Source organism: Elgaria multicarinata, chromosome 3 (assembly GCF_023053635.1).
Source record: "Elgaria multicarinata webbii isolate HBS135686 ecotype San Diego chromosome 3, rElgMul1.1.pri, whole genome shotgun sequence".
In the NCBI taxonomy this organism is placed as follows: domain Eukaryota; kingdom Metazoa; phylum Chordata; class Lepidosauria; order Squamata; family Anguidae; genus Elgaria; species Elgaria multicarinata.
The window spans coordinates 6,470,308-6,494,961 of NC_086173.1; the positions used below are offsets into that span (position 1 = coordinate 6,470,308).

The 24,654-nt window shown below is 44.2% G+C and overlaps 1 long non-coding RNA gene across 1 annotated transcript; it reads right to left on the minus strand.

Annotated features, from left to right (window-relative positions):
• Positions 1-391: 391 nt before the first annotated feature.
• Positions 392-22,954, minus strand: LOC134396525 (uncharacterized). The gene is made up of 4 exons (XR_010025279.1): positions 22,771-22,954; positions 10,980-11,102; positions 562-633; positions 392-458 (listed from the first exon to the last, which is right to left on the minus strand). It is a non-coding gene; the product is annotated as an uncharacterized LOC134396525 (long non-coding RNA).
• Between the last annotated feature and the right edge of the window lie 1,700 nt (positions 22,955-24,654).

A 24,654-nucleotide genomic window follows, 5' to 3' on the forward strand; every position in this document is an offset into this window, starting at 1 on the left:
AACTTTTTTTGTAAGTGCATGGTAATATACTTTTTTTATAATGTACAGTTCTTTCTTTTCTTTAATACAACATAATAAAGTTATTTTTTAAAATAAAAAAAATATATTTACAAAATAGTTTGTGATCACTGATCATTTTGGAGGGGCTTGTGCTGGTGGACCCTCTTGGAGCACCTGGACCCCAATGGTGCGTTTCAGCTGGCGATTGCCCTCCTCTAATAAGGAGACTCTCCTTTGCAAGCGACGCACTATGAATAGAGTAAGTATAACCGTTAATATTCCATGCAGGAAAGAGGTTATTCACAATTCACACTTTAATTTTTTTTTTTTTTTAAAAAAAACATATTTACTTGTTCTTTGAAACGAACCCTCCAGCCGGAGGACAGCTTGCAGCACTGGGTCACTGCTGGATGTTTGCCCTGACTGCTCAGCTGCAGGAGGATCGAGGGTTGATGTCCCTGAAAGGGGAAGCATGTACTTTTAGTTATGAAAAAAAAGGATCATCACTCATTACCTTCATGTGTTAAATTATTCTACAGTTTATTGGAATCAGGGATAGACCTGGGTCCTCAGCAACTGCTGGCGACAGTGGTGGATCTTCACCTTGCTGCTGGCTGTGAGCTGGCTGCATGTCTGAAAAGTAGACAAAGAAGTAGTACGTAAGAGTATTTAACAATTGCTAATGTTTAAGTTTGGCAATAGAAAGTCATAGCTGTTTTATTCTATTAAAATATTATTTTAAATAAAGTTAAAGATAATGATATACTGCATTAAAAAAATAAAATGTGCTCTCTTAACTGGAAAAGCATTTTTTTTTATTACAATATGTATTGACATTTCTTGTCTTTCTTTACTTAACAAATTTACATTGCTGTTTCATTAAGTTGTTTACAGTCTATATATGTTATGTAATGACACAACTTCATAAGTATAGCAATAGTAATTGCCTTAACATTACAGTAACATGATAGTTATTGTAGTGCTCAACCTGCTGCAGATACAGCCAGGTGATCAGACAGGACTGAAATTGTAATGAAGCAGCATATGAGAAAACTAGGAAGTCTTTAAATATAAAAATTGCATTATATTTCATAAGAATATGAACTTACTAGCAGGTCTCCTTTCAAACCAGCTGGGCTCCCCTGCCTCCCGCCACAGCCTATAGAGAGCGTCGAAATGCGCTGGTCTTTGATACCTTGGGGGTGGCCCTTGGTGTCTTTCCATGGCCTCATAAAATTTACCCTTAATAGTTTTGAACTTCGTGCGGGCTTGGATGGCGCTCCACAGGTATCCCTCGCCGGTCAGTGTTTGGGCTACTTTTTTAAAAATATGGATCGTCTTTAAATTGGAGCTGCGCATTAGGCGCTCTGCATTGCCTGATTTCTGCAGTTCCTCCAGGAGCAACTCTATTTCATTCACTTGCCAAAAAGCAACTCTCCTGGGGGCCATTTTGTACTATACACGGGGTATAGTACAGGAAGTGGTTTGCTTCCTGAATTACGCCCCCTACAAACCCGGTGAAGTAATTGCAGATAATCGGACATGCGCAGAGATAATAATTTAAAACGGAAGTACAGCTGCCAAAACCATGCTTTTATGCAATATGAAAGAACGTTACAGAAATATGCACGAATATGCAGTTCAAAGCACACTAGCCTGCGCTCTACGGCTATAAACTATACACAGACTACACTGCGCTCTGTAAAGAGCCTATTAAACAAATATGCAGGGATGCGCATAGGTCATAACAATTGAGAAAAATTTACAACTGGGAATGGCGAAAGACGGAAGGCTGAGCAAAATGGATACCTGCCCCCTCCCCCCTCCCTGCCTGGAAAGGTAAAGAGGAAAAATGGCTGCTTTTAGCGCCAGATTTGAGGTTTGCCTATAGATTTCAAAGCACTCTAGCCAGCGCTCTGCGCCTATACACTATACACAGAGTACGCTGCGCTCTGTAAAGAGCCTATTAAACGAATATGCACGGTGAAGTAATTGCAGATAATCGAACATGCGCAGGGATAATAATTTAAAACGGAAGTACAGCTGCCAAAACCATGATTTTATTCAATATGAAATAACGTTACACAAAACATAAAGTCGCGGAGAGAGAGAATGCATCAACAACATAGCTATTATAGTTCAGTTTAATTTTACTGACGCAACTCCCTCTGGCGCCACAAGTATGTGCAAATTGCATCCCTAACCTCTGTTCCCTCAGCTAGACGCTCGTTTGCATCATTAACATAGGCTTGTCCTAGGGTCGTCAGTGTAATACGGTTTAGAGGTCTGTCTCTGTTAATGATTGCGTAACCTCTGGCTTCACAGATGTTGTGCATAATTACGCAAGCCGTAATAACTGAGGGAACATTTTCCTCGGCCACTTCTAGCCGAGAACTGAGGCACCGGCTTCTGCTCTTCAGCCTCCCAAAGGCACGTTCGACCACGTTCCGGGCACGGCTGAGGCAGTAGTTGAAGTGAGCTTGCGGTGGCTCTAGATTACCCCCATAGGGCTTCATAAGCCATTTCCGCAATGGATAAGCCCCATCAGCAACAATGAAAGGCGGCACTTCGACGTCCCCAATTCTCCAGACCTCATTTGAGGGGCAAAAAAGTCCTGCATCCATTGCCTCAAAGAGGGATGAATTTCTGAAGACATGGGCATCGTGGTTCCTTCCACTCCACCCCACGTCAATATGGGTGAAGCGGCCAGTGTGGTCCGTAGTCCCCTGCAGAATCATGGAATAATAATTTTTGCGATTGATGAAATCGTTGCCTTGCCTTATGGGACAAACTATTTCAATATGGCATCCATCGGTGGCTCCGCAGGCTCCCCGAAATCCCAACGCCGCAAAGCCATCCATTACCTGTATTTAAAAATGATAGTCAATTTTTAAACTACCAGTAATGTTAACATAGATAATGTTATTAAACGAATATGCACCTATGCGCATAGGTCAGAACCCTTGAAAAAAAGAATTACAACTGGGAATGGCGAAAGAGGGAAAGCTTAGCAAAATGGATACCTGCCCCCTCCCCCCTCCCTCGCTCGAAAGGAACTTTGTGGTGTTAGGCACCGAGTTCATTCGTCTCCCTGCTTTTTTCAGACGCTACTGAATGGGTCCATTTTTCCTCTTCACCTTAAACATTAGCAATTGTTAAATACTCTTACGTACTACTTCTTTGTCTACTTTTCAGACATGCAGCCAGCTCACAGCCAGCAGCAAGGTGAAGATCCACCACTGTCGCCAGCAGGACGAATATGCACTGATGCGCATAGCTCAGAACAATTAAAAAAAATTACAAAATGGGAATGCCGAAAGACTGCGGAAAATTGAACGTCATTTTCACTTGTGCATCCAATTCTTCTTAGAAGAAATAAAAAATACCTTTCGATGCTCGCCAAGATAGACTGTGCAACGAAGAAGAACTAGCTCCATTGCCAAGCACACTTCAACAAAGACCTCGCCAACTGTCGAGCGGCCAACCCCAAACTGCTCTGCTGCATTTTTATAGAATCCCGGGTTAGCTAGCTTCCAAATAGCAATTGCCACACGCTTAGCCACTGAAAGCGGCTGCCTCATGGCCGTCTGGTTCCTCTGGAGTGCAGGAGTCAGCTCAGCAACGATTTCAAACAGCGTGGCTCGAGTCACCCTGAAGCTCTCGATCCACCTTTCGTCGTTCCATACTTTCAGAACTAAATTCTCCCACCAGTCCTTGCTACTGGGACGGACCCAGTAGCGTCTGAAAAAAGCAGGGAGACGAATGAACTCGGTGCCTAACACCACAAAGTTCCTCTCCTGCTCCAGCTGCTGCAAGAACAGCATCCTCCGTCTCTGGTGCATTTTCAGGATTTTAAGGAGTTGCGAGCGGCGACGGTGGTAATCATCCTCAATCACAGACAGTGCTCGAAGAACACATAGGAGTAAATTGATGGAAACAGCCATGATGCTGACTAATTCCGTTTGGCTATCCACGGACTCCATCTTCTCCACACTCTGTACAGCACCATGTACACTGATGGTGCTATATAAATAAATTAATAATAATAATAATAATAATAATAATAATAATAATAATAACAAGCACAACGACCCAAACAGGGAATTCTGGGATTTGAGGAATTTTTTTAAAAAGGGGGAGCAAGAGAGAACGTCACAAGCATCCCCCAAAGCCAGCCCCTAAGAAACGCCCACTTGGGACTTAAGGGACAGAAGGGACAGAAGTGTGAACCGCTCAGACGAAACGAAACGAAAGAAAAGCCGCATCAAGCAATAAGAAAGAGCCGCCTCATTTAGAAACGTTCTTAAAAAAGGCGACCTGAAGCGATTTCGGAACGACGTGTGGATCCGCCCCACATCTAGGTCAGGACAGAACGGATCACTAGGATGATGGGCGTGCACAGAGGCCTCAGGTAAGTCCCATGGGCGGGTGGGCAGGTGGGGAGAAGCAGCTGGCCATTGGACCGAAATGGCCATCAGGCTGAATTGGCTGAGTCAGGCCAAGACAGCCCAATCGTGTCCCATACCAAATTCAGGGTGAGGTGGACATGAATAGGCCCCCTTTCACTTGGATTTTGGGTTCAGACCCAAGGCGAAGCACACCCCTGCTATTCTTCACCCCTCTAACTGACACTACACCTGTTTATGCACCTCTTGATCCAATGGAGCAACTTTTATTACTGGCTGCCTGCCCATGAAGGGCTACACAACCCCAGGTCAGTGTGGAGTAGGCAAAAAAAACCCTGTGGGCCCCCAGCCAATCTGGGCCCACAAAGGGAGAAAAAAAATCCTACTCAGCCCCGAACAACTGGTGACCAGCCAGACTCATACTGATATCTGCAGGCAGTGGGCAGGTGCCAGACACAGGAGAACTAGTGCAAGGATGAGGGATACCTAGCTGGGTCCCTCTTTCCTCTCAGCTGGCCGCATGAAGCTTCTGCAACCAGCCTGCCATCTCTCTGCTTTTCTGGCTGACTGGGGGCAGAGTTGCACCCCTGCCCCATGTGTAGCAGAGGGGGGCGAGGTGCAATTGCACTGAGGCCCCATCGTGAAGACATGGGACCCCCAACGCTTGGGTTTGATAAAGGCAACACCTGTGTAAACCATTAGACATGTCTTCTCCAACCTGCTGCTCTCCAGATGGGTTGGACAACAACTCCCATCATCCCCTGGGTGGGGTATTTTAGGAGTTATAGTCCAACACAACTGAAGCGCACCTGGTTGGGGGAGGCTGCTTCAGAGGATCCTCAACAGGACAGTTTTCTTCTATGCATCTACCTCTCATCCCTCTAGTCCAGGGAAGCTGTAGTCTGAGTTGTGGAGGCCTTCTCTTATTGCCTCAGCCACACAGGCCCATGTGGCCAGTGAGGAGCAGAGGCAGACCTGCCCACATCACCACTACCCTGGCCTTGTAGCTCTGGGTGAGTGAATGGTGCAGACCTAAGGCAGTGTTCCTGCTCCAGTTCCTCAAGCCTTCTGGTCCTGATAGCTGGGTCTCAGACAGCCCCCGCCTTTCATCCTGTCGTAATGGGCTACGGTGTTTCCAAACCTCTTTCCCATTGTCTGAGGCTCTGCCCACCCACTCCAATTCACCTCTGAGACTGATTTGGACTCATGGCAAATTTGACGCGTAGCAACTTGGCCCACTTCGGATTCGGTTCCGAATTTGAAGCAGCCCAAGCACAAGGCCAACCCAGAGTTCATTGGACTGCCCCCTCCTCCTGCATGCCCCCAGGTCTCCAACTCTCACCTGTCCGCCTGGCTTCAATCTCTCTCATGTCCAGAGAGAGAAATTCTTGGGACCGGGAGGCCTGTAGCTGGCCCAGGGGGCATCCAGAAAAGGCTTCTATTGTGCAATGACCCTGCTTGCTACATGGAATTAGAAAATTTATAGAAGTGAAATATAGAGTAAGTCCTATCTGCAAATAGAATTTATAGCTGAATTATAACCAGCAGTGCAACCTACACTTGCTTACTCAAAAGTAAGTCCCATGAAGTTCTCTCCCACTTGGGGAGAGGTGTAAAGTCCAGCCCTTCTAGACTGCTGGCCAGGTGCAGCATGTGTCCTTGAGGAGCAATTCAAGGCTTTTTGTGGAAGTTTGGAGCATCAGGGAAGAGAAGAGAGTAAAGAATGGTAGTGAAATAGAGAGTTTTCTTCTCTGATGACCTGAGGGCAACTGTAATTTGCCATAGCTGAACAGGTTTGCCCAAATTCCATTTGCATGGTTCAAGAAAAATTATGTGTTGTCTGTAACAAAGCTGCCATGGAGAAATGAAACCTGAAAAGAAAAAGAATGGAGCTATGGTTCCTTGAGGATGAAGTCTTAAGGTTTCAAGGCGATGCACATGTTCTTCAAGACAGGAAGGCACCCAGAGCCCTCTTCGGTCCAGAGCCCTCTCTGGTCCAGGGCCCGCTCCTCTATGAATGTTGCATTGCACTTCTTCCAAGACCTCAAAGGGAGGAGATACTGCATAACAGATGTGCCATGGAGAGCCCAAAAGCAAAGGAAGTGGGTGCAGGATCTCATGACAAATCTCTGCACTGTCACAAAGGCCCAGGAAATTAAATTGAACGCATAGACCAAGAAGACTTCTCAAGTGGGAAGAGGAACTCAGGAAGGCAGACACACTCCTTACTGAAACCAAAAATGAAGGGATGGGGGCAAACCAAACTTGTGGTTCAGAAGTCCATCAGCAACGGAGCAAGAACCACCAATTGCAAGCCCAGATGTGGAGCCCAAGAAAAACAGGGCCAATGGAAAGGGCTGGTAACGCCAGGGTCTCAGGGGCAGCTGGGGCGGTGGTGGAAGAGACATTGCTACGCAGATCAAATAAGCCTTCCCTGACGAACGTCAAGGGAAATGAACAGTCCACGTGAGCTGGGATGTGCGGTCTGAGGATCCAAGCCTCCCAAAAGCTTTTAGGCCTCATCTTGACAGAAAAGCTACGATACAAGCATCATTACAAGTAGGCCTCCTACTTGGCAAATGGTTTTGCCTGCATGAAGGAACACCGTCAAATGTACAATATTAACCTACCTAACCTTTCTACCCAAATTTCGAATACTCTTACATAGCATTATCAATATCTCAATGAAACATAAAGCAAATCCTATCTGTCAATGTAACGCTTAACTAAACTAACTATGAACCTCAGCAGCTAACGTATTCAAATATATAACCAAATTAAAGCAGTACTGAAATTTTTCAAAAGCGACCATCTCTGGGTTGGATCCAGATTCACACTGGCGCAACTACGCTGAGGGAAGTGGGTTTCCATGGCCCCTCCTTCCCACGACAGTCCTCCAGGCCCCTGGAAATACTACACAGAGGCACAGAAGCCCCTGCTCAAGGAGGTGATCTGCGATCTGGGGGTGGAGATCCCCCCCAAATTAGGCAGAGGGACTTTCCATGAGCAGCAGGCAGATCCTAGACCCATCCCTCTGTTGAGGCTTCTCAACTGTCCTAACAGCTTTTAGATACGGAATGACACCACTGAGGTGATGACATCACTTGGAACCCAGAGCATTGTGGCCTCAGAGGTGTTGTGCATTTCTTCCTCTTAAAGCTATATCCCACGACTCCAACGGAAGCAGCCTGACTGCAGGGCAGGGCAGCATACAAACCTGGATTCAAAACCACAGGATGAGACAGTACATAATTTCAGCTAGCTTGATGCCGGGCTGGTGGTGGCCTCCAAAAGGGCCCACCAAGGCAGTTTGCTGCCTGAGCCAGAGCAGTAAATGGTCCCACCTGCCCTTATAAAAGCCACTGTACACAAAACCACAAACACTATTTTGGCACCTGAAGCAGAAAATCCTACAAGGGCCTCTTTCCCCTCCCTGGCAGTAAGAATGCCGAACAAGGCGTGGGCTACCTTGGCTGGTCCCAGGCCTGCCATCCTTCCCATCTGGATTCTGGATTTGGGCCTGAAAGGCCAAGGGAAAGTGTGGGTGTAAGTTGTAAGCATGCACAAATTGTGACACTGCACCGCATCATCACTGATCATGGGGCACATCTGTTAGGGCATCAGCTTCCCATTTCCTGGCTGTTTGGAATTTGAGCCAACGTTAAAGTGACCATGAGCCTGTCCCGTCCCCCCATGCTGCTTCTCTAGATCCGGGCCCACGCACTGCTTGTAATGGCTTTCTTCCCCTTTCAGGAGCCGCGCAGCACCTGCACGTCCGACAAGGTATCATGAAAGATCCCACAATGCCTTGTGTGAGAAGGGAGAACAAAGCCCTTACCGGCAGCGGAGAGGCTTGGCGGTCCAGGGCCAGATCTACACATCGTTGTGAAGGCGCTTCAGTGCGCCTTTTTAAAGTACGTACCTAAATGAGGCGCCTCTTTCTTTAGTGCCTCATGCGCCTTTTCTTTCGTTTCGTTTCATCGGAGCGGTTCACACTCTTCTAAATTTCTGTCCCTTCCGTCCCTTCCGTCCCAAGTGGGCGTTTCTTAGAGGCTGGCTTTGGTGGATGCTTGTGACGTTCTCACTTGCTCCCCCTTTTTAAAAAAATTCCTCAAATCCCAGAATTCCCTGTTTGGGTCATTGTGCTCGTTATTATTTATTTATTTATTTATTTATTTATATAGCACCATCAGTGTACATGGTGCTGTACAGAGTGTGGAGAAGATGGAATCCGTGGATAGCCAAACGGAATTAGTCAGCACCATGGCTGTTTCTATCAATTTACTTCGTTGAAGTGTGCTTGGCAATGGAGCTAGTTCTTCTTCGTCGCACAGTCTATCTTGGCGATTTTCGAAAGGTAATTTTTTTCTTCTAAGCTAAATTGGATGCACACGTGAAAATGACATTCCATTTTCCTCATTTCTTTCCCCTTTTGCCTTTCCCATTTGTAATTTTTTTTTAGCTCTTAATAGGGATGCGCATATGTGCATGTTCGGTTAATCTGCTGTTTCCAGAGCGGCGGCCCCAAGTTGCCGGTACACGTGCGCATGTGAGACGAACTGCTATGTGTTTCAATTTAAACATTCCTGTTGGTTTAAACATTGTCTTTCACTTTTTAATACAGGTAATGGACGGCTTTGCAGATTTGGGATTTCGGGGAGCCTGCGGAGCCACAGATGGAACGCATATTGAAATTGTATGTCCTGTTAGGCAAGGCAATGATTTCATAAATCGGAAAAACTATTATTCTATGATTCTGCAGGGGACTACGGACCACACTGGCTGCTTCACCCATATTGAGGTGGGGTGGAGTGGCAGGAACCACGATGCCCATGTATTCAGAAATTCATCCCTCTTTGAGGCAATGGATGCTGGAGTTTTTTGCCCCTCCAATGAGGACTGGGGAATTGGGGACATCGAAGTGCCGCCTTTCATTGTCGATTATGTGGCTTATCCGTTGCGGAAATGGCTTATGAAGCCCTACGGGGGTAAAGTTGAGCCACCGCAAACTCACTTCAATTACTGCCTTAGCCGTGCTATAATTGCAATGTTGTTGCTGTATATTCCTTCACTCTCTTCGCGACTTAATGTTTTGTGTTACGTTGTTTCATATTGAATAAAAACCTTTTGTATTGGCATCTGTATTTCCCTTTTCAACCAGCAGCCTCCAAAAAATGAAGTTTTGTTTAAAAACAACAACTTTATTTAAATTAATAAAGTACATAAATAAAAAATAACACTTCATTACAAAGAGAACATGCATTCATCAGCAGACATAAAAACATCGTAATTAAAGGGTAATCTAAGGAGGGGTGGGGTGGGGTGGGGTGTGGAGGGGAGAAACTTAACATTATTTACATTCCAACATGCAGAACTGACCAGGCAGCAAAAGTTGTTCTCCTAAGAAAAATTCTGTGCAAAAGTGCAGTTTTTGAAAAGGGGGGGGGACTGACGAAAGTATCTGTTCTTATTTTAAGAAATTATGCCATGAGGCAGGGGGAAGAAACATTAAAAAGAGAACATGCATTCATCAGCAGACATAAAAACATCGGCATTTTCTTCTAAAGAAAAAAGTTAATGAGAGAGAACACTGCTCCCCTGTCCTCGCTCGCGGGGAAGGTAAAGAGTAAAGACCGATGCTGCTTTTCGTGCTGGATTTGTGGGTTGCCTATAGACTATACGCACAATAGCCGCCGCTCTGTAAACAGCAGATTAACCCTAACCGAACATGCACATATGCGCATCCCTATTAAGAGCTAAAAAAAAATTACAAATGGGAAAGGCAAAAGAGGAAAGGACTGAGGAAAATGGAACCTACCACACCTGTCCCTGCACGTGGGAAAGGTGATGATTAAAGATGGATGCTGCTGTTTGCACCGGAAATGGTATCGGAAGTCGAAAGGCAACAAAAAAAGTCTGGGCGGAGCGGGGCAGGGAGGAAAGAGCGAATAATTGTTACACACATTGGAAGAAGGGACGCCTTAAATTCACTTAAGACGGACTAAATAACAGCACCCAAAAACCAGGAAAATGTGCTTTGAAAGTAAGCCTGTGTGTCTCGATGAGCTTCGGGGCGCACTCCAGACGCACGCAAGTGCCTTCGCAACGACGTGTAGATCTGGCCCATGAATCTTCCCTTCAGGAAAATCGGGGGGTGCAAAATGACCCCCTTACCAAGAACTATGGAGGCAACACAGGGCTTGGCAAGGGGGTCATTTTTGCCCACCCCCACCCCCGATTTCTCACTTTTTGTTTTTGTTCTTATAATCCCATTAGAGCAAATGGGATTTTGAGAAAAACAACAAAACAAGAAACATTAGGAAATCAGGGGTGTCCCCCCTCCCCAAAATGACCCCCTTGCTAGACACTGTGTTGCCCCTACAGTGCTTAGCAATACGAAAATACACAGTCCCTCAGGAAGCATATTCAACTTTTGAAAATAAACAATATCAAATAATTTACAACAACCATAATGATTTATAACATGCAGGTACCATCCGGCCATGTTCTGCCACATTAGTGTATTCGATAAACAGTAACCAAACAGCCGCAAAGGGTCATACTTTCACTGACCTCTCATGACCTGTAATTTTTTTATATGTCAATTTCTCCATTATTGCTGTCTTCCACACCGATTTATACCACTCATTCAACTCGGTAAATTTGAAATCCTTCCAATGCAATGCTATTACTTTCCTGGCAGCAAAAAAAAAAAAAGAAAAAAAGAAATGAAATTAGCTCCTTGTGCTTCAAATTAATATTTACTTCAACAAATATGTTCAATTCTGAATCCATATGCACTTCAACTTTTACAATCTGTTTTTAATCATCATCATCATCATCATTATCATCATCTCATTGAACAAATAAAATGCCTGGGAAAATAAGAAGGTTTTCACCTGGGTCCCAAAGCTTCCTAAGCTTTAAAGCACAATCCTTTGCGTGTTTAGATAGAACAAAAGGCTTGCACCTCCTAGCATGGCTGGTTGGAAAATGTTGAGAGTTGTGGAACGGTTCTTCTGTCTACACGTGCACAAGGTTGTGCCCTTAGAGTTTTAATGCATTTTAAAAAATACTAGACATAACTAACCATTTTTACGAAATTATAGAAAATAGAAAAAGTGGAGGAGTTATCGCTACAATCTTTTTTAGAGTTCAAAATGGAACAGAAGTGTTAAAATCAAGCTGCAGATTTTGATGGTGCTATCATGCTCATAGTATCCAGTGTGCTAATGCTGGTAGTTATTTACAAACTCAATTGTAGCTTTGGGGTTTCAAATAAAGACCCACCCATGCTAAGCTGGCACACTGAGTTCTGGAAAGTTTCATGACCAAAGGGTTCTCACCAGCTTTTGGGGTGGGGGGAGGTGGGTTAACTCCTTTGACGCGTAGGCACCAGGATTTCCAGAAAGTACGGTGAATTTAAATATTGCCCAGTTCCACAAAACCGTATTTTACAGCTCCCACTTCCCCTGACAGAAGGAAGCTCCAGGGTCCGCTGCTACAAAGTTTGCTTACTGGCAAAGTGCAAGGGGTTTACATTCACTGGCAAAGTGCAGGGCAATAATTATTTAAAATTGTTATATCTTTTGTAACGTCTGTTTGTTTACAGACGTACAATTGGAGCATGAAGAAGCAGTCTGGTCTGGTACCCACTCCAAAGAATGGTAGCCTTTAAAACATTGTCACTTTGCCTGGAAAGCAAACAGCATGAAACCTTTGCAGATCTTCCAGTCTTCCTCTTGCAAGCCAGGTCCAAAGCTCACACTTTTGTCCTTTGCTGGCTATCTTCCAACTGCTCAGACTTTTACTCCTCATTACCTGCTATTATTTGCATTTATATACCGCCCCATAGCCAAAGCTCTCTGGGTGGTTTACAAAAGTTAAAAACAGTGAACGTTAAAAAGAAATATACTAAATTTAAAACCATAGAAAGCATGAAATACATACAAAAACAGACAATATCCATTTAAAAACAACTATTCTGGGGTCAGTTTAAAAAACTCAGCATTTGCTGTTAAATGCCTGGGAGAAGAGAAAAGTCTTGAACTGGCGCCGAAAAGATAACAATGTTGGCACCAGGTGAGCCTCGTCAGGGAGATCATTCCATAATTGATCTATGAACTAATAAGATGAATAATGCTGCCAGGCTGAACAGGTTCTCTTCTTTTATGTTTTGTGGGAGTTTCCTTCTGAGTAAACTTTATATAAGAAACTTGGCTAGAGGAATGGGGGTTTCCATGGACAATATCACACCATATTAAATACCACGAGGAGCCATCGTTTTAATTCCGCTCCAAGGTGGCTTTAGAAAAGCAGTGCCTCAGCCCCTCCAAAGGGCTTGAAGAATGATTGTAAATGCAACCTCCAAGTTGAGAAGCAGATGATGATTTCTACTACAACACATTTTAGGAAGGCTTATTTTTCTGGTAAGAACCACAGAGTTGGATCTAGACCTAATCATTTTGAATGTAGACCCAGTGGGAATCTACACTATTGTTATTATAACATTATGAATCAGCAACTGTGACACAAAGCATCACATGACCCTCTGTACCTTCAGTTGTAAATGAGTTGTACTTACCTCCTTGATTTCGTGGTCTCTGTTCGTTGTTGCTCAGTACTAGCGCTTATTTAGAAATCATGTGCCCTGTTCTAACGTTAGCTCTTCTCCGAAAATGTTGAATTGAGTGATCAGCCAATTGCTACCCTGGGGGCGTTTCCACTTCTGCTACCCACCTTTAGTAACCTTTCTACTGAGCGTTTTGCCTCATGGATGACTGCAGTCATCCTATCTTCCTCAGTGATTATTGTTGTTTGATGGAGGGGGCATGAACGTCAGGTTTGTATTGCCCAGAGTCTATATATTAATAAATGTTAGAAACATCAAATTAGGCACCTGATGCACATATACACATGCATGCCAAGCCTCAAGCAAATCCAAGCCTCCTCTGATTTTGGGGGAATTTTTGAAGATCGGACACCCCATTTTCAGACATGGGATTTTCTCCGACATTTTGACAGATAAAAACTTGGAAGCAGGCACATCCACATTCTATTGGGATATGTTGCTCTAATATTCACAACCTTATTTTTAGTTATTGCCAGACTGGGCTTCTGGCCAATAATCTTATAACAGAGTTTTTGCAGCGGTTTCCAGCACAGTCAGCACAGATACAGATTAAGACAGAGACTTTCAGTAGGTTTAAAGAAACCTTTACTGGCATATAAAATATAATTTAGTTATGGCAATCACAAATACAAATACTTACATACGGTCAGTCAAAACAGCTCTGATACATGGAGTGATCTCTGATACATGTACATGGGAATACAATCCTTTTATAGGCTAACTGTACAATTACGCAACTGCTTGCAATCCCTTAATTGAAACAATCAAGACACCAATTATTCAATCATGACATCAATGTCCAGGTGCAACGTTGACCTTTAAGTTTTCTGCTGAGTCTTCTGATTCCTCCAGCTCCTCAGCAATTAGTAAATCCCTGGAAACATAACCAGGATCCATTCCAGGATTCAACACATTCATGGCAAGTTTCAAGCAAATCCCATCATCCCCTGATTTTTGGCGGGGCTTTAACCTCTAACGCATCACCCCAACCCCAATTCACACCCCTTTTGATATCTCCGTCAATTTTCATGTTTATTTATTATTTATTTTATTTATTTATTTATTACATTTTTATACCGCCCAATAGCCGAAGCTCTTCATGTTAGAAATGTCAAATTAGGCACCATGACACCTGATGCATGTATACACATGCATGCCAACCCTCAAGCAAATCCAAGCCTCCCCTGATTTTGGGGGAATTTTTGAAAAACGGACACCCCAGTATCTCAGGGATTTAAAGCTGCAGACAGCTCAATGGACTTTATTCATGGCCATTTCAAAGGAAATCCCAACATGCCATGAATTGGGGAGTAGATAACCCTAAATATGAATCTTCTTCCACACTTGAAAAATTTATTTGGATCTTCAAAAAGTCTAAGTGAGCGCAGGAAGGACTTATCCCGAGTCAAAGCAAGACACACAAACCATCCCTGCGAGGTGGGCACAGAGGAGGAGGACTGGGAGCAAGCATGCCAGAGGCTTGTGGGCACAAACCACAAAGCCCATCATGGAGTACAGCTCCCAGGGGGAGAAGGCAGGCAGGCAGCAGACATTTTGGGGGGCACAAGGAAGTGAGCCAAGGATTGTTTGATTGTTTCTAAGCCAGCAGTAACACATTGCAAACCAACCCTGCGAGGCGGGCACAAGGAAGTGCGGCAAGGATTGCTTGTTTGTTTCTAAGCCAGCAGTAACGCATTGCTGAGAGTTTTCGGTCCCTAAAATTCCCCGCCACTGGCAATTCAAATTACGAGCATGAGCAGATGAGTTAGCAAAGGGGGGACAGGAAGGGAAGAAAAAAGGAAGTGGGCGGAGCAAACTGAGAAACTCATCTAAACACAGAGGAGACAGAGAACAGCTTCAACAGAAGAACAAACAGTGTGCCCTGGATTAATGAATTTATAACGTAAAGGGGAAACGTAAGTACCGCTAGATCCCCATAGTGTGCCCCGTGATTATCAAAACCGACACAGATAGCAACATTAGAAATGGAAAATAACCATGTTATTAGACTAGTGTAGATCTGGCCCAGGGGTGATCCTGGAAATTACAGGATGGTTAGCTTGACATCTGTTCCAGGTAAATTGGTTGAAAGCATTATTAAAGACAAAATTAGTAAGCATATAGAAGGGCAGGTCCAACTGAAGAAGAATCAATACGGCTTCTGCAGAGGCAAGACCTGTCTCACTAATCTACTAGAATACTTTGAGAGTGTCAACAAACATGTAGACAGGGGTGATCTAGTGGACATTGTTTACTTGGACTTCCAAAAGGCTTTTGATAAAGTCCCTCACCAAAGACTCCTGAACAAACTTAGCAATCATGGAATAAGAGGAGAGGGCCTCTTATGGATCACTAACTGGTTAAACAACAGAAAGCAGAGAGTAGGAATAAATGGTCAATTCTCCCGATGGAGGGAAGTAAATAGTGGGGTCCCACAGGGATCGGTATTGGGACCAGTTCTGTTCAACTTATTCATAAATGATCTGGAATTAGGAGTGAGCAGTGAAGTGGCCAAGTTTGCTGATGACACCAAATTATTTAAAACACAAAGGGATTGTGAAGAGTTCCGAAGGGATCTCTCCAAGCTGGGAGAGAGGGCATCCAAATGGCAGGTGTGGTTCAATGTAAGCAAGTGTAAGGTGATGCAGGTTGGGGCAAAAAAACCCAACTTCAAATATAACCTGATGGGATCTGAGCTGGCAGTGACCAAACAAGGAAGAGATCTTGGGATTGTGGTTGAAAATGTCCACCCAGTGTGCAGCCACAATAAAGAAGGCAAACTCCATGTAAGGCATTATAAGAAAAAGAATTGAGAATAAAACTGCCAGTATCATACTGCCTTTATACTAGGCATGTGCTCCGCTCCAATTAGGAGCGGAGAAGCAGTAGCGGATTGGCCTGCTCCGCCTTACCCAGAGGCGGAGTAGAAGCGGACCGCGGACCCCTAGAAGCAAGGCGAAGAGAAGCGGCCATTTTTCGGAGCTCCTATTTCAGGCGGAGCACTCCGATCGCCATCTTGAAAACATTTCGCCATAGGATTGCATTGCGGGAAATAATAGCGGATAACTGGGTTGTTTTTGAAGCTATCGATCTGGAAATTCTTGTGCACAGAGAGTCGTGGATGGGGGTCATTTTGAAACTACTCTCACCTCTCTGCATCGTGCGGGTCGCGTGCTATATTTTTTTAAAAATCGGGTCAACAAACAGGGACAGCGCGGCTCAAATGGCGGTTTTCGGCTTTTCGCCCATAGGATTGCATTGCGGGAAATAATTGGGGATAACTGGGTTGTTTTTTAAGCTATCGTTCTGAAAATTCTTGTGCACAGAGAGTCATGGATGGGGGTCATTTTGAGACTACTCTCACCTCTCTATGTCGTGCGGGTCGCGTGCTAGAATTTTTTAAAAATCGGGTCAACAAACGGTTTGGGGTTTGTTTGTTTGTTGAAGCGATGACAGGCACATTCAACTCCCAATCCTGATGAGAATTGATCTCCTCATGAAGCATCCTCCAATCCCAGCGTTCGAGGGGGGGGGACTAAGGCAGAGTCACCCTGAGATCTTTGAGCTCTCAGCGTCTTGTGGGTTTAGCGTTCGTTGGGAGAGGGTCTACTTAGCTAGCTGCTGCTGTGTACTTTGGAGATAGATTAGGATTTTAGCTTGGCACGTGTGTTTGTTTGCTTCTTTCTGACTTTTTGCTTAGTTTGCTCTGTGTTTTTCCCTTACTTTGATTTAATATAAACTTTATTTTTAAATTTTGGAGTATGTGTTTGTTTGGTTGGTTCGTTTCCCCCCTCCCCTCTCTTAAAGCCTGATTGCGTGCACTGCTTTTGTGTAGTGCAACAGCCACAGATTGAGCATTTTGGGGAAAGCATACACACACTTCTTGTCCCATTTCCCTACATTTAGTAATATTCTTAAACATATTATTATATTCTTATACATGGACATATGGATAAGCTATCATGGTGCCGAGTTTGAGGTTTCTAACGTGCAAATTGACGGAGCTATCGAAAGGGGTGTGAATTAGGGTTATGGGTGGTGCGTTAGAGGTTAGAGCCGCACCAAAAATCAGGGGATGATGGGACTACCTTGAGTCTGGGTGTCCATATGGACACATGGATAAGCTGTCCTGGTGCCGAGTTTGAGGTTTCTAACGTGCAAATTGACGGAGCTATCCCAAGGGGTCTGAATGGGGTGCCCGATTTTCAAAAATTCGCCAAAAATCAGGGGATGATGGGATTTGCTTGAAACTTGGCGTGCATGTGGACACGTGGATAAGCTTTCATGGTGCCGAGTTTGAGGTTTCTAACTTGAACAGAAAAAATGTTGTATAATTTTTTAGCTTTCAATGCAACTCTATGGGGGAAAAAACGGAGCTCCGATCCGGATCTGGAGCTCCGAGCGGAGCGGAGCAGAAGTGGGCGGAGTGGGGGCGGGGCGAAGCAGCCCGCTCTGAAAATGGCAGATCTGGAAGTGAAGCGGAGCGGGGGGTCCATGCACACCCCTACTTTATACAAATCTATCTTAGAATACTGTGTACAATTCTCGTAACCACACCTAAAAGGGAGCTAGAAGAAGTGCAGAAAGGGGCAACTAAAATGATTAAGGGGCTGGAGCATCTCCCCTATGAGGGAAGGTTACAATAACTGGGATTGTTTAGCTTGGGAAAAAGGAGGCTAAGGGGAGACATGATAGAGGTGTGCAAAATTATGCATGGTATGGAGAATGTGGATAGGGAGGCATTTTCCTCCGTCTCTCAAAATACTAGAACTTGGGGTCATCCCATGAAGCTGATGGGTGGGAGATCCAGGACAAATAAGAGGTACTTCTTCACACAGTGTATAGTTAAATTATGAAATTCACTACGAGAAGATGTAGTGATGGCCACCAATTTGGATGGCTTTAAAAGGTGGTTGGATAAATTCCTGGAGGCAAAGGCTATCAATGGCTACTAGCCCTGATGGTTGTGTGCTATCTCATATTCAAGGCAATAAGCCTGTGTGCACCAGTTGCTAGGGAACATGGGCGGGAGGGTGCTGTTGCACCATGTCCTGCTTGTTCATCCCTGGTCGATGGTTGGTTAGTACTAGAGTACTAGAGTGCTGGACACTAAAGTGTCCTGGTTTGATAGTTTTAAAACGTAATAACAGCAGCCAAAGACAAGACACTGCAACAACAGGGTTAAGGTGCCTGCTGCAATCGGAAAAGAGACCATTGGCATTTCAGATGTCTCTGGGGATTTGTTTTACTTATTTATTACATTTTTCTACTACCCAATTGCCAAAGCTATCTGGGCAGTTCACAAACATTACAACCCTAAAATACATGACAAAACATGGGTAGGGAGAGAAATGACATTGTTTCCATTTACTTTACAGTAACAATTGTACGGAAGGAGAAACGGCTGCTCCTATGATCAGGTTGTTGGATCCTGGAATGGACCTGGTTTTACTTTATTCCTGTGTTTTAGAAATGCCACTGACAGAAGATATGAAGAAATATGCTTTCTAAATGTCAAGGCCACAGCTGGACGATGCAATTATTGAATTATTGGCATGAGATAATTATTCAATTAGTCAATTAGTGGCTGGGATGATTGTACAGGTTTTGCCCTATATATATGACTGTGTACATTACCCCCTCCATCCTTTACCCCATCTGTAATGCTACTGCTGTGTATCTGATATGATCGTTTGTGAGTATATGTGTGATGCTGTAACTGATTTAACCAACTGAACTTCTATGCCAGTAAAGGCTTTGTTTTAACTTAAACAAAGTATTCTTAGCCTTATTTGAGTCTTTGCTGTAATCCTGCTGAGAGACGCTTCTAACTCTGCTTATTTCGGAAGAGACTTTAACTTTCAACAGGTTATGGTCCCAGAGTTCGCTCTCAGAAAGGAGCAGTGAGACCAGTGGACGGACCGTGACTGACCAAACCCTAGTGGAGTTGCTGGGAAGGCAAGGAAGGCTGCTTCATGAGCCGTTTGTCTTGGAGGTCAGAGCGGATAGTCTGAAGGCTGGTGGAGGAAGGAGAAGTTGCTGATTTTCAGGGATCTGAGGAATCCACGGAGGATAGCCGGTCAGACCCGGAAGAATCAGGCAACGAAGGGGTTAGAGAGCAGCCAGCAGTTATGGCACAGCCTAATTTTGGCAGTAACGTTCCAATGGAATTGCTCACAGATTCAAATTATCTTTCATGGTTGTTTAAGATTGAAATGTGCCTGAAGAAAGATGCTTTGTGGGATGTAGTGGCTAATGAACAGCCGGAAGATTTGAGTGCAGCAGAAATCCGGGAGTGGGGTCGCTGTGCCGAAAGGGCAAAGGCACAAGTTGATTTGTGCATGAGGAATGACCAGTTGTCTTATATTAACCGTGAAGACACAGTGAATGTCATATGGACAAAACTCAGGGAAGTCTATGTTTGGGACAAATGTACCTATAGATTAGCACATGCAAGTGAGCATTCCCTTTTATTGCTGTTTTCAGTGGTGCCTGCACTCTTTTTTGGCAATGTGTGATTAGCCACTGTACTCTCTTGTCTTGACTCCTGGTTTGCTGTCTGGCCCTGTGTAGGGGTTATTGTTGTCCTTGTTCCAGCTCATTCAGTATGGCTTGCCAATACTGAATGTGTGCCAGAGAGGGACAACAATAAAGGGGTTATTGTTGTCCCTCTCTGGCACACATTCAGTATTGGCAAGCCATACTGAATGAGCTGGAACAAGGACAACAATGATAAGATAAGGCCTTGCTAAGGAACATCTTGGCACTGGCTCACCATGCCTTGGAATGTGCTGACGCAAGAGCCACAGAATACAATACAGTCTTGAAGGCACAATGATCACGCATTTCCTTAACACTTATATGGTATATTCATGCTGAACACACACTAACAGCACCTTCTGTGCACGAGGTAATCATGCATTAACATGCTGTACTCAACAACCAATCATAACTTGTAAACAAGAAATGTAACCACTTAGTTCTTAATAAAAACCAGGACGGGGCCGCCTGTTTGGGATGCCTCATCTTCATGCAGTTGGACTCCTTGCCAGTTATTTACCACACCCCGCCTTCTAGTTTTCCTTTGATCCTGATTGCTCTTCAGTCCTGACTCATGGACCACTTCCTGCGATCCAGCCTTGGCAGTGATTTTATATTTCCATGAGCAAAAAAGCCAAAGGTTAGAAAGCTCATTTATGCCAAAGGCATTTTTCAAAGCCTCAATAGTTTATTGCCTGTTTCTAGATTCCTCCCTCCCAATGTTTCTGGGGGAAATCCTATAGTACATCCTCTCTGTTGGAGGAAGATTGCCTGGAATTGTAATCTGGTGAACATTGTTTACATGGACTTCCAAAGGGCTTTTGATAAAGTCCCCCACCAGAGTCCTGAGCAAACTTAGCAGTCACAGAATAAGAGAAGAAGTCTTCTTATGGATCAGTAACTGGTTGAAGAACAGAATGCAGAGAGTAGGAATAAATAGTAAATTCTTCTGATGGAGGGATGTAAAAAGTGGGGTCCTGCAGGGATCTGTTTTGGGACCAATGCTTTTCATCTTATTCATAAATGGTGGTAGAATTAGGAGTGAGCAGTGAATTGGCCAAGTTTGCTGATGACACCAAAATTATTAAGAGTGGTTAAAACAAAATGGATTGTGAGGAGCTCCAAAAGAATTTCTCCAAACTGGGATAATGGGCATCAAAATGGCAAATGCAGTTTAATGTAAGCAAGTGTAAAGTGTTGCACATTGGAGCAAAAAAACCCAACTTGAAGTATAATCTGATGGGATCTGAGCTAGCAATGACTGAGCAAGAAAGAGATCTTGGGGTTGTGGTGGACAGCTCGACGAAAATGTCAACCAGTGTGTGGTGGCTGTGAAAAAAGCAAATTCCATGTTTGGTATCATTAGAAAAGGAAATGAAAATAAACTGCCCAGGTGGACTCCGTACTTGGGGCTAGCTTCGCCCGATCTGCCAGCTATGGCCTTTCCTGGACAGGGATAACCTGGCCACAGTAGTGCACGCACTAGTGACTTCCAGATTAGACTACTGTAATGCACTCTACATGGGTCTGCCCTTGAAGACAACTCGGAAGTTGCAGCTAGTGCAACATGCAGCAGCTAAACAGCTGACCAGTACATCTTACAGAGGCCATATAACACTGGCCTTAAAGGGATTGCAGTGGCTGCCTATATGCTTCTGGTTGGAATTCAAGGTGTTGGTGATGATGTTTAAATCCCTAAATAGCTTGGTTGCCTCAATACTTGAGAAAGCGCCTCTCCCTATATATGCCTGCCTGAGATTGGAGGTCTGTTGGAGGAGCCCTCCCCTGCATCCCACCAACACGAGACATGTGCTATGGTGGGATGTGGGAGAGGTCTTTCTCTGTTGTGGCACCTCAGCTGTGGAATGCCCTCCCCTTGGAGGCCTGACTGGCACCAACACTGATTTTATTCCTTTTCCTAGAGTAAGACATGGCTTTTTAACAAAGCCTTTGGTGGCTAATATTCACCAAGCCTATAGTTTTAATTGTTTTACTTGATTTTATTGTTTTTAAATTTTGTACTGATTTTAGCTTATTAATGGTTTAATTTGTTTTTAGCTGTGTATATTTATTGTTTTATATTGGTTGTATGATTTTATCTGTATGCCACCCTGAGATCCTTGTGATATAGGGTGGGCTACAATTGTCTTAATAAATAAATAAGATTGTACTTCTCTTTTACAAATCTATGGTGTGACCACACTTAGAATACTGTGTACAGTTCTGTTCACTGCACCTAAAGAAGGATAACGTAGAGTTGGAAAAACTGCAGAAAAGGGAAACTAAAATTAACAAGTGGGTGGAGCAACCCCCTATGAGAAAAGGTCACAACAACTGGGACTATTTAGCTTAGGGGGGGGGGAAGCAAGTAAAGAGGGCATAGTAGAGATGTACAAAATTGTGCATAGGGCAACATTTTTCACTCTCTTTCACAATACTAGAACCCAATGGGGTCATCCCATGAAGCTGAACGGTGGGAGATTCAGAACAGTTAAAAGGAAGGACTTCTTCACACAGCACGTAGTTAAACTAGATGTAGTGATGGCCACCAATTTGGATGGCTTTAAAAGGGGATTGGACAAATTTATGGAGGCTAAGGCTATCAACGGCTACTAGTCCTGATGCTACCTCCAGTATCCGGGGCACTATGCCTATGTATACCAATTACTGGGGAATAGGGATGGGAGGGTACTATTACACTCATTCCTTGCTTGAGGGTTTCCCGTGGGTAGCTGTTTGCCACTGTGTGAACAGAATGCTGGACTAGATGGACCCATGGGGCATGTTTACATGAAGGGTTTGCCCTGGGGTGGCTTAACAGCAGCGGCACGTCATCTACATGACGCAGCTGCCATTGCGAAGCCATCTGGAGGCTAACCCTGGAAACTCCACTCCAAAAAAGTCAGGCACTTACCCTGACTTTTTTTGGCAGCGGAGCCCGTGGCGCCTCCCGATTGGTCACCATGGGAGGTGGGTGTGTAGAATAAATTGCAAAATGCCTGCTTGAATTAGCTAATCACAAGACTCTGAATACACATCTGTGCCTAAGATAGTAGGCTGGGAGCAAAAGTTTATGTTCTGAGTGCAAACTCTGCCCAGAAACAGCAACGTGGCATTTGAACTTTGACTCTGAAGTAACCTCACATGATTGTGACTCATCCCCATTGTTTGTATGCTAATATAAAGAAGTACCTTTAGATTGTTCAGGGCCAGACCCTACAGGGCGCTAGCTTGTTGGAGTCTGGTCTTTCTCGAGAAATAAAAGTTGGGTTGCATCCGCCGAAGGTCTGCGAGTCTGATTCCACCCTGAAGGATAAAATTGGCACAGTCCTCCAGGGGAACGAACCTCTTTCTGCCGTTTAGGCAACAGGTGGGTAGGAACAGGCTGCCAGAGGGAGGAGAAGTGTTTCGCCCAGTGCCTCTCATGTCCTCCTCTGACTGCCTCATTCCTCCCCCTTTTATTTTTATTATCTGTAACTGCAGAGCTCTGCTGATACAGATTATAAAATTAAAAGGGGGAGGAACAGCGCTGTTGTTCTCCCCCACCCTCCGTTTTTTTTAAAAAAAAAAAACTTTTACAGAGACGCAGGGCTAGAAAATTCGCACTTGCCTTCATTCCCGTGCAGATGCTGGGAAGGAACGCAAGTTCAGGTGCAAAGCACCTCGGGGGCTTGGTCTGATCCAGCCGAGCTCTTCTTGTGTTCTTAACTAAATTCTCCCTGCGCACCCAGGCTTTGCCTTGCAGCCACTTCTGTTGGCAAAATGTCAAGTTGAGGGTGTGTCCGTTTACTTATCAACCACATATTAAAAGCTGATTTCTTAGGAACTTCAGCAACTTAAGTCCAGGATACTTGAGGGCACACCTTTTCCCTTAGCACCCTGCCCAGCCTCTGAGGTCATCGGATAAGTAGTTTCACATAATTCCACACAGACCTGAGGTCCATTTAGAATCCACTCAGCATACAGCTTTTAGCGTATTGGCTCCCACTCTGTGGAATTCCCTGCCAGTTGCCAACATTGCTTTGTTCTTGGCATCTGGTGAAGACATTTTTATTTGAACAAGCTTTCCATGGCCCCGTTCAGAACCACACGTTAAACCATGCTGTTTAACCACAAAATGGTTAACGGAATGCATTACATTCCGTTAACCATTTTGTGGTTAAGCAGCATGGTTAAGCCTGTTGTCTGAACGGGGCCTCTGAGTAGAAGACCGGTACAATTCAATTTTAAATGTTTTTATTCTTTTGCATTTTTACATGTTTATAACTGTTTGCTGCTCGGGTTTTCTTCTTCTTCAGTTATAGAGCAGTTTATACATGCTGTAAATAAGTGACAAAACAATTTAAAATCCTAATTGACAGAGATCCGATTCTATAAAACACAAAAACTAAAACATTATATCAAGGTGAAGATAAAAAAAAAAGACCTAAACTATTTTTTCTCAGAGAATAAAACGGCCACATTAAAACATAGCTGAATACACAGTTGAAAATATCTGATTTCAAAAGTCTGTGAGAATAAAAAGTTCCTGGAAAAATAAAATAAAAACGTAATCCCTTGTGTGTAGGCTTACATCTCCCAGCATGCTCCAGCCAGTATAGTTGGCTGGGACATGCTGGGAATTGTAGACCATTGTGAAATTCCCTCTTCATCACAACAGTTAAAGCTGCAGGAGCTATACTAGAGTGACCAGATACAAAAGAGGGCAGGGCACCTGCAGCTTTAACTGTGGTGATGAAGAGAGGATTTCACCAGGTGCTGCATGCATACATGTGACACCTGCTGAAATCCCCTTTTCTGTGCAACTGTTAAAGATACAGGAGCCCTGTCCTCCTTCCCATATGGTTACCCAAATACATCAGATACTGCAGCTCCAACTCTTTCTTCTAAACTTCTCTCAAAAAGTTAGACCATCCATCTGAGCCCTGGCACTTCCCTTACATAAACTGAGCAGTGATCAGCCTCTTTGCCATAGGCGTGCGCAGCACATTTCATTAGGTGGTTCGGCCAGGGATTTTTTAAAAAGGGTTTCACAGCACATAATTAAGACAAACCTGTTCTACATAACATCTTAAT